The following is an 11,282-nucleotide window of genomic DNA, read 5'->3' as shown; positions in this document are numbered from 1 at the left end:
AACTTTTTATACACTGATACTTCCAAAGTAAAGTATTTTCTGTCATTTGTGTTAATATTGTACATAACCGTTACAACCATTTATTAAAAAAAGTACAATGATTTAACTGCAAATAAACTCACCATAGATACCAGGAAATGTAAGATCAAAATCATCAACATAAATATTTCCTCATATTGTTTCTTCAAACTAGCGTTTAAGGCGGTACCCAACACTTTCACTAAAATTAATTTGGCTCGTTTAATTTTCATTAAATTTTGACAAAGTATTTACTTTGACCCTTTAACAAAAATAAAAAAATTTCAGAAATTTTGAACCAACCATTTTATCAGAAAAATTACACTGGTTATATAGCAGTTTGAAAAACACCAATTTTGATCATTGAGAAGCTTAATATTCCCTTTACAACACAAAGTAATTAAAACGTTTAGCTGATTTTACAGAGTTATCTCCCTGTAGTGTTAGTTACCACCTTAAAAGTACTGTTTAAAGGTCAGTGTATACAATTTATGATAAACGTGTTCAAAAATGTTTTCATTTTAACGTCAATGATGAATTTTATGTAGACGATTAAACACGTGTATGAGGTATAGAGTGGTGTGCCTAACATCTTAGAATAGTTTGTACAGCAAGTTTACTAAATTCGAGTTTCTGTTGTTCGATAAATTAGTTGACAGACAAATAAACCCAAATTGTTTATTAAGTCTTCTGTCGTTTTTTTTGCCGTGCAAACTACGGATATAAGTTAGGTTTTTATTGAAAGCTTGCTTTAAAGTTTTAGGAAATATGCTTTATTATAAATAACCTGAAATTCACACCAGTAGACGTTCATGACTGAAAATACGGTGTGCCCTTTATATACATAAATTCGACTTTTTCTTAAGAACCACAGAGAGAGAATTGTTCCATGTCGATGGAATTTTAATAATATCAATGTAATCGACCAATTTGTACCCATTAAATTTCCACTCGACCGTTTTGAAATTGATATTTAAACATTTATTCTATACTCGATTGTATTTACATATTGTGAACACCTTGGATGCAAGATATATCAAAATATTTACTTTTGTATCATAAAAGTGAAGTTTAAATTGTACAAGTACTATTAAAGAGAACTTCTCGCTATAATGTTTGGTTATCAGATGCAATTTTATAGGTTCCCTTATAATTACACCACAACATCTTTCATAAGTTTTATTCCGACAGCGGCCAACAAAGAGATAAAACTTTACAATATTCTGTTCTGCCTTGAATTGGTTTAGTGTCGTATCATATTCTTAGCAAATATATATATGAAAATAGGGAAATGTGGTATGAATGTCACTTTCAATGAGACAACAATTCACCAAATTTCAAACGAAGTGAATTTACGCAATTTTAGGCAACCATAAACCCTTGAACAATGAGAAAAAATCCATACTGTATAGTCGGCTATGTCCAGTTCTGTATATGAAATAAAATTGACAAATCAATGGCATTAATCAAAACAAGGAGGTAAGATAACATTTTCACGGCCGACACTCGGCTAACCGAGAGATTGGTCGGTTAATCTATATTGAGTATGCGGCTATATCGGCGGTTGGTCTGTTAATCGGGTTGGCTAAAGTCTGTTAATCAAGTGTTATCGAGAAAATCATTGAAAGTTCAGCATGTTTCATTGTATAACTTTTTAAATATATTTTTATCATAAAAAATATTCATGTCTAACAAAACAATTCAATGTACTGAATCCAGTGGTGTAATTATTATTTTTCTAGCTTCAATGTACGATCTATAAAATGAAAAGGCGGGTTACTCATCAATAAATTTATACACATTTTACACACACAAACTGTACACAAAATGACACGTTGGTTGAATTTACGTGTATGCAATATTTTGAACATCGAGAAAAGACAGGCATTATGTTTGTTAACCATAATGAAATCATTGTGTGAAAAATCTTCACGAAAATCTGTATTTTGGTGACATAAATCAATCTTTATTTAAAACCTGGTCTGTTAATGGGTCGGATGTATAAAACCCAGTCTGTTAATTGGTCTGTTAAGAGTTATGAATGGCAATAAAAGTATAATTTTATTGCTATATGGGGTGTTATTGGATCAAATGGGTAGGCTCAAGACGAGCGGCTAAAATATACGGAAACAACACATGAGCAATGAAACATAAAATATACGGAAACAACACATGAACAATGAACAATTTAAACAATGGAAATTGAAAATTGATAAAAACGGTTTAAAAAAGTGTAATATTAAAGTAATGTTAATTTCATCCAAGAATGGTCGCATATGTCATGTGTGTGGATTCTGTTTAATTGTCATAAATGACACCAATTTGTCATCTACATTGGTAACCAGTATATAGATCAGAGATAAACATCGTAATGTAACTAAACATCAGTAAGTAAAATATATTGGGATGCTAAAATATAAAGAATAGAGAAAGAATAATGAGTAAGATAAATAAAAGGTAAAAGGAAAAAAGTCACGGAGGAAACGTGACATAACAATTTAAAGAATACAGAAATAAACACCCCTCCCCCAATCCGAACCCTCATGGTATACACGATTATCTGGATGGAGTAGCAGAATATAGAATAATAGATAAGGACAGTAGAGAGTGATGCATTGCTAAAAAAAAGAGAAAAAATAATAATTGTTTAAGAAACATCCCTGGGTGTTGAAACAGTAACAGATTTCGATGTACTCTAATTGGTGACAAATTCTAGAAGTTTACATGCGGACAACTGCCGTTCTCCTCTACACTTATGAAGAAAGGAACTAAACGGAATAAAATGTATTAAAACTCAAGATGACCAAGTGTAGCTGAATTCGTTCATTTCCATTTACTACTTGAGAATGATTTGTAAACAACATATGATTAAGTAATAGAAATAAAGAACCAATTGGACGATGCTTACGAATTAGGGTTAAACGTCCAGTGACAAATATCATGTGCATATGAGAATGACAACACGTTATATGTACCCTGTGTTGTATTAGAAAGACACTTTCAGTCGGATTTGAGAACGTGCTACTTTGAACAGACACAAAAATTGAGGCTGATTGAAAACGTTAATAATAAATTCATGCGTATTCCAGCGGCCAATCCATATCACACTATATTGAAGTGACACATCCTTCAATAAAATGCAAAGAAAGTCAAAATAAAAATGCTCTTACTAGTAAATCACAACCGAAATGAATGACAGACGGACATTTTTTACAAAACTTAATGAGCAATTGAAATCAAGATATTTGAGGTTTGCGTTATTTCGCAAAGGTTTGCGTTTAACGCAAAGGTTTGCGTTACAACGCAAAGGTTTGCGTTACAACGCAAAGTTTTGTGTTACAACGCAAAGGTTTGCGTTACAACGCAAAGGTCTGCGTTTTATCGCAAAGGTTTGCATTATAACGCAAAAGGTTTGCGTTGTAACGCAAATATAGGACGAAAAATTAAAAAAAAAATGTGTTGCGCTAATTCGCTTCCGTAGGATACTGTTGCACCGTATTATCATTTTTTTTTCACTCAGGAACATCTCATTCTTAACTTTTTCTATAGGAAAATATAAAGGTAGCAAAAATAACTGTGGCTAAATTACTCTTAACTGACACAATTTCAATTGTCCAACCCATTAACAGACTTTATTCCCATAATTTTCACTAAAACGTGGTAATATTCACTTTGTATTACAATTATGAAATATTTACCAATGTAAATTTATGTTTTAGAACCAAAGTACTATTTTGTGTCCTTTAAATGATATCTAAAATTTTTAGTTCCGACTTTTATTAAAAAAAATGCTATGCGTATAAGCATAAATACTACATACTTGCGCGACGCCTTTTGATTTTACTGAAAACTGCGTACACTATGAAATGTTTTTACAAGTGGAAAATGTTCTATGATAGATATCATTTTGTCAGACAGTTTTCTTTTTTTGATTTGGTTCTTATAATATGCCAAAAAATCTTTATATTTAATAAAGTTTAACATTAAATTGTGCGTTTTACTCTTAACAGACGTATAACCAACCCGATTAACAGATCAATCTCCCATATAGCCGCATACTCAATATAGATTAACCGACCAATCTCTCGGTTAGCCGAGTGTCGGCCGTGATTTTGCAAAGTGTTATTCGAACGCGTAATCATATCAAATGATCGGGCTTTTATAGGATTATATACATTATAAGTTTGGGTGTATCAGAAATAAATAATAACAATGTCTTTTCCATATCAACTTTGTAATCTTCACTTAACGCATTAATGGAACTCGACTTGTGCCTCTGGCTTATATAGCATGATTACTGGACTAATATAAAAGGAAAAAATCATTTATTGATATACAAGGTTATTAGAGCGAATCGTAATCCGAAGGTCAAAAACGGAAAGCAGGATTACACTTAGTGGAAAGGGAAATGTCACATATTTATATCGAGTATGTATATCAAAAACTTCCGGTACGAACGTACTATTTTATACAAGACTGACCATGTGACGTGAGACCGGGTTTTCATAGGGTTTTCAGTCTGAAAATGTTCGAATAGCACATGGAAATGTTTATTTCAACTTTTTAATGTGAACTATATGTTATTTGTCTTCAGTTTTATCACACATGTAGAACTGGACACATCTTTACTTAATGGATTATGATAAATAAATGTGATAGCTATATTATAGAATTGCATGTAAACAGTATTCGGAAATATTCGGACACTCCATCTGTTAAACAAGAACATTACTAATCGAGTCAGATTTCGAAATGAAAAAAACTTGACAGATATATGTCAATTTTGTTTTTACACTGTAGCAAATATCTTCAATTTGATTTTAAGAATTATTGGTTTTATGTAGGACTAGTAAGTTATATAATAGATGGTTCCCTTATTTAATGTTTATATAGCAAGACTAGAAAAAATATTATTACCTCTCATACAGCTGTCTCCCAACACAATGCATCAGATGACGAGAAGATAAAAGTAAATTTGAATCCGTGATAGGATTTGGATACTAGTTGATTACTTATATTAATCCATTTCCTAATGTAAACAAGCAATTTTAGTTAAATACTCGAGGCGCGTATGTCTGATCTGATTTTTTTTTAGATGTATCTATATTTTGAGTAGGGGTTCAAGAATTCAACTATTGACATCTGACAGACATTTTTATGTCAGTTTGTTTTATTCTCACATGAATGTCAATACAATGGAATTTTATGCGACCATTATATAAGTTAGAGGTTTTGCTAGCTATAAAAACAGGTTTAATCCACCATTTTCTACAAAAGAACATGCCCGTACCAAGTCAGGAATATGACAGTAACTGTTGTTATCAATTCGTTTGATGTGTTTGAGCCTTTGATCTTTCCATTTGATTAGGGCTTTACGTTTTGAATTTTCCTCGGAGTTTAGTATCTTTGTGATTTTACTTTTTACTACATATACAAACCACCTGCTGCTAGAGTAGAAAGTAATGGTGATACCAAGTTATTGCATGCACCTTTTAAGCATGGTCAAATTACATATAAAAATGAAATATTATCGTTTCATACAACAAGAAATCATATTTTTCTTTTACGAAAGGTTCCCAACATATATATTGCATATTATGAAAGTATACTGATTATAGATTACTAAGAAAGGACATATATTATATTTCTAGCAGATATCGGTGTTTATAGTCATCACACTAGGAAATATAATATAGAACAAGTTAAAAGAGCCCTGATCCTGTCTCCCTATTTCACTGAATTGGAAGATTGTTATGTTTAAAATTTATAAAAAAAAAAAGATTTTGATGTGATATACATATTATTAGGTGGAAATATTATACATGTTCTTTTTGTATAAAAACGATTCCTTACTAAAGAAATTTTCGCTTGGATAACTCTCTGAATTATTTATGTGTTACCTTACGTAGCACTGCAAAAAGCGTTACTCTTGTAGCATAATTTATAGATATTTAATCCGTGTTTGTCGTTCATGTGTTTAATCTGGTATGATATTTGAAATCTTAGATAAGTATTTTTTTTATTGCATTGACTTTTAGGAAAGGGATTACATATTTACTACCCGTTCTATCTAAAAAAACAAAGTGCAAATTCTTTAAAAACAAAAACAAAAAGTAAAATTGTATGACGTCAGAGGAGTGATGATGCGGAATTTAGATATTTTATTAAGAAACAAACATAAAATGATAATACAAAATTCGTTAGCCATTTTAGAGGGTTTGGATGGGGTTAAATGATTAAAGAATGATGCCCTTAAAAAATGAAGATTAGAGAAAAACGGGCAAAAAAAAATGAAGGTTAGAGAAAAAAGGGGTAAATTTTTTGAAGATTAGAGAAAAAAAAGGGGTTAATTTTTTGAAGATTAGAGAAAAAAGGGGTGAAAATTAAATGTTTACAGAATAACAGACCCCCCCCCCCCCAATTCAGACCCTCATTTTAGGTTGTTTTTGGTGCATCATTTCGATACGTATTCACGTATTTCTACATCATTGAGTTTCGTGTATTTCGTTAAATAGTTCCGAGTGAAGCCACGGTAAATAATTAAAAGCATATTTTGCGCACCAGTTTTATAAAGCGTTATGAGAAAAATAGCTCCAGATGCACGCAAATTGCAAAGGGATGTTTTCGTTTTTTGTTTAAAAAGTACTGTTCATTGGCAAGTTGTTCAATGTTTTGATAGCATGAATCCCTTTTCTTACAAGCCAATGACCTTTTGATATCAATTTCAGCCCAAATTTTAATTAGCCTTGTTTCTTATTTGTTTATTTATCATGTGGATTGATTTTGCTGTGTTCTCTCATTCCTTTTTGAACTGCGGTATATTACTGTTGCCTTTATTTTTCCAGAAAATCCGAAATTAGAAAAAAAAACCAAATTAAATTGTTATTATTAAAGAACAAATAACTTCTATTACGAGTCAATTGACAATTTTATACTGAATCGTTTATACTGAGATATTTGCAGATTTTTATTTTTCTGGTTTGTTTTGCTGCTTCAGTTTTCGTTCTATCCATTTTTATTATCAATATGATTTACAAACACAAAACCTGGAAACATCGTCAGTTTATTTAATAAATTGTGTATTGAGTCGATTAATCAATTCTGTATTTGTGACGTAGTTGTAGATTTTATTTTGCTTATCATTTTACAGTTTCCGTTTTTCTTTTTTTACTTTTTAAGAAAATAACAGAATCTTCAAGTCATAAACAATGATGAATACTCCTTCACGTAGCCGATTGACAATGTCGGTGATGTTCACTAATTGTTTACTATATTGATTAATATTTCTAAAGATCAAGTTGTGTCTGCCGTAGTTGTATGCATACTCTCATCAACCCCACCTAACATAATTTACCATAATAAGTCTGACATTAACGGTACTACAGACTAAAATTCAGCTTATCTATAAAAAACTATCAATTGAAAAAAAATAGAAATGTTCCCAATAGTGAATTCGAACGCTTGCCTAACTTGCAGGGTAATATCTTTGAAGAATGCAGTACGGTTCTTAAGAAGAAAACGCATGCCATATATTTTGTTACCAATTTAGATGTTTGAAACGATACATCGGAAAGGTCTTCAGCTACCGTAAACCAAATGTCAGCTAAAAATACCATTGGCAACTCAACGGTTGAATCAGTAGTTATGATATGAATTCATGTTGTGGCTGATATTTTTTTAATAACGAATGACACCCGTTTATGATCATGGTTTCTTTAAGATTCTTCATTAGTAAGTCGTATCAACGGTATAAAAATACGATATCTGATAATCATAAACATTGGTCCAATTCGCGATATCGAATGCTGTAATGACAACTAAATAAGATATAAAACAAATAGTTTTAATATCAAATCAAATTGATGTCCTCAATTAAATCATCTTTAATCAAATTAACAGATTATCAAAACAGATTTACATAAACAAATTTATTTGGTAATATTCTGTATGACAACAACACGACTTAAAGTTGGACCACGACGACGGTGTATTCAAACTATCTAGAGATGATTTATATATATATATGCACTATAAAATGGATTTTTATTAATAACAATATGGATAACATCATTCTTTCTGTTATAATAAACAGATAACAGTCAACATTACCGAACAAGTGACTAAAGTATAATGCAATTGCACGCTATAGTTACACTTTGTCGTTGACCTATATTATACTTATGTTGCATGGAGGACATGGTGAGCTATTCATATACTATAGTATATATAAAATGTACATGAAGTAATTTTAATTTCAAAATATACAGTGTTTTGAAAAATTTAATAAGTTTACATGAAGTGGTTAATTTTGAGTAAAATAAGTTATAATAAGACATGACACTCGATAAATGTGCGGTTAACAGAAAGAACTGGGTGAAACGAATGTATAGTTTTGAAAACAGGATTTTAACTGGCTGCTATCATGATAACTCTGAACCTAGAAATAAATATTAAACCAATTACACGTAATTCAATATCAAATCGTACCTTTTTTGTTAATACATTCTTTTAAAATAAATATATTATATAACATCAAGTTGACCCTTTCAAAAAATGTCGCGAAAAGGATATCATCAAAACGCAACTGTCATTTAAGACAATCAATAATTGGGCTTCATTTGTTTCACCAAATTTATATAAATCTAACCCTTCAAAATTTATACGCTGAACAGTGTAAAATAAACAAAATAACCTTCATTAGTTGTTATTTTGGAATAGGATATGTAAAATTTTAGATGTATTTCAAAAAGATGACGGACTGGCGAAAGAGATTAAAAAAAGAAGTCACATAACTATTGGTTCGATCCAGAATACTTTTATCAGTCTTATTTCTGCTTTGTTCGTCCAAACTATAGATATAATGTAGGCTATTATTGAAAAGTTTGGTTTATTATATAGAACCTCTTACTGAAAACATTGTGCACCCAGTACAAACAGAATCAATTGTGCTCCTAGTACTAAGATAAATACTACTTTTTTATGGCATATACGAAAAGAACATTGTATACCTTGGCAGTGTAGAAATACTTACATGAATATACAAAACATTGCACCTTGTACACTATTTAAGAATTGAATCGGTGAAATCGATTAATTTTGTTCCCATTTGAATTTGCCTCACCCAGTTTGAAGTGGATTGGTGTCATATATGATTAAAAAATTCATTTACACAACATTGCATTTACAGTTTATATTTAAAGCCTTGAATTCAAATTCTATATCAAATTATCCACTTTTGTATTATAACTGTGGGAGTTTTAATTACATAAGTTATAAACTAATAAGCAAGATTATTTTCAAATTGCAGTACTTGAACCTAACCGTCTTGCTTGGCATGATGATAATCATTGGTGATTGCAATCTAGTTGACCTATATAGATCGTTGATTTTGTTTGCTCATAAAAGTAAGTGAGTACATTTGATCTGGATTTAATCAGATTGGTGCGATAGTAAAGCTACTCTTTACTTTCCTGTCCATATTCTGACAGCGAAGATATAAGAGCGATAAAATATTCTTTCTTTCTTATCACTCGGCGTTTTCTGGTTTGAACTGATAATAAATACCTGGATAAAGTTCTAGTATTCACAATTTCAGTTGATAGCTATTTGTCAATCCGGCATACATTCGTTATTCTATATATCCTAATAATTACTGTAAACGGATACTATATTTCGCGTTTAAATTTTTCTATCCCAATTCGCGGCGTTTTAATTTCTCGATTTTCAAATTTACTTGATGGAGTTAGACAAGGAAAGATCCACGTTTTAAATTGTTTGCGACTATTTATAATAGTGTTATTTTTCTTCTCGCGAAGGTCGCGAAAATAAGCGAGTTTACAGTAACCGAAACGATAATCTGAAAATATCAATGCATGTGGTTCGCTAGTCCAAATAATTATGACGTCTTGAAAGGCTATTATAATTTTTTTCTTTGACGCGTCGAAGTAAGGCGTCAAAGAAAAAAATTATAATAGCCTTTCAAGACGTCATAATTATTTGGACTAGTGGTTCGCTTGTTGTTTACATTAAGCAGAAATGCTTAAACATTAACACATGATTAGCCCATGAATTATAAATATCTGGATATGTAAGGAGTTATATAACGATAAAACCTCATCAAAGATAACAGACTTAATCACGTGAATATATACAATTATGGCCCGTTGAAGAGGTGAATATCCAAAATTGTCAAAACGAGAAGGTTATTTCATTGAGGGCGCATTCATTGATTCTAAGGGGCCACACTTGTTTTATTATACCGAACTAACAGTGGAAGTGCATTTCGAACACTTACTAGTCTATATTTTTAACATTACACACAGACTGACGTTTGAAAATACATTTGTGTTCGATTTTCTCGAATATACTACAAAAGTAGAATCTTTTTGTAAAATATTGATTGCCCTGAAAAGGACCGTTTATAAGACACATCATCGGCTGCTGCCACTCTCAGCTCTATTTATGTCCAATGCCGTATTTCCTCGTCTCTCGATGGGCTTTCAGTGTAACGTGAACGCTGCCATTTTGTTTATTTACGTTTGTGACGTCATTTTTATGGGAAGTAATTCAAGTACAAATAAACAAACTAATTCTTTAGGGTTATTCGTCCTTCCTTGCAATTGAATGAAAATTACTGAATTATTCCATGTCACGTGATTACGTTTCAACCAATAGAATTGTTTGAAATATACGTAAGGTATAATAATAGCATTTATTTGTGGGTCTCATTGGGGTCTAAGCGTGACCCGGGATTGCCGATTTTTTGTAAGCGTGACACGTGAAAGTCAAATTATTGTGTCGTGAAAACGGGAAATGAGGTCTTGCGGGATCCGGGAAATGACCAAAAAATGAGAATTGCTTACGTACATAGTGCAAGCGGGATACGGGAATCCGACAAAACAGTAAGCGGGATCCGGGATCGGAACCCCCCAATGAGACCCCCTTATTTGACCGGCACATTCAAGGAGATATCAAATAAAAAGATATGCAATTGGTAGATTTACCAATGAAATCAACCGGAATACAACACATGAACTCTGTACTGACACTTGAAATGTTCGATAATGGCATTATATTATATTGCAACATGATATGTACGGACCTCACAAAAAGTTACTGTTGAAAAGATTCTTTAACCCTCTTGCTGCCGACCGTTTTTCAAGGTTGCATTTCATATGCCGGAAAATACGACAGCTCAACGTCTGTGACGTAACATGCCAAACAACAACGTCATTCGATATATGACGTCACGACAAAATGACCAC

Source organism: Mytilus edulis, chromosome 9 (genome assembly GCF_963676685.1).
Source record: "Mytilus edulis chromosome 9, xbMytEdul2.2, whole genome shotgun sequence".
Taxonomy (NCBI): domain Eukaryota; kingdom Metazoa; phylum Mollusca; class Bivalvia; order Mytilida; family Mytilidae; genus Mytilus; species Mytilus edulis.
Note: the sequence above shows the minus strand (reverse complement) of the source record.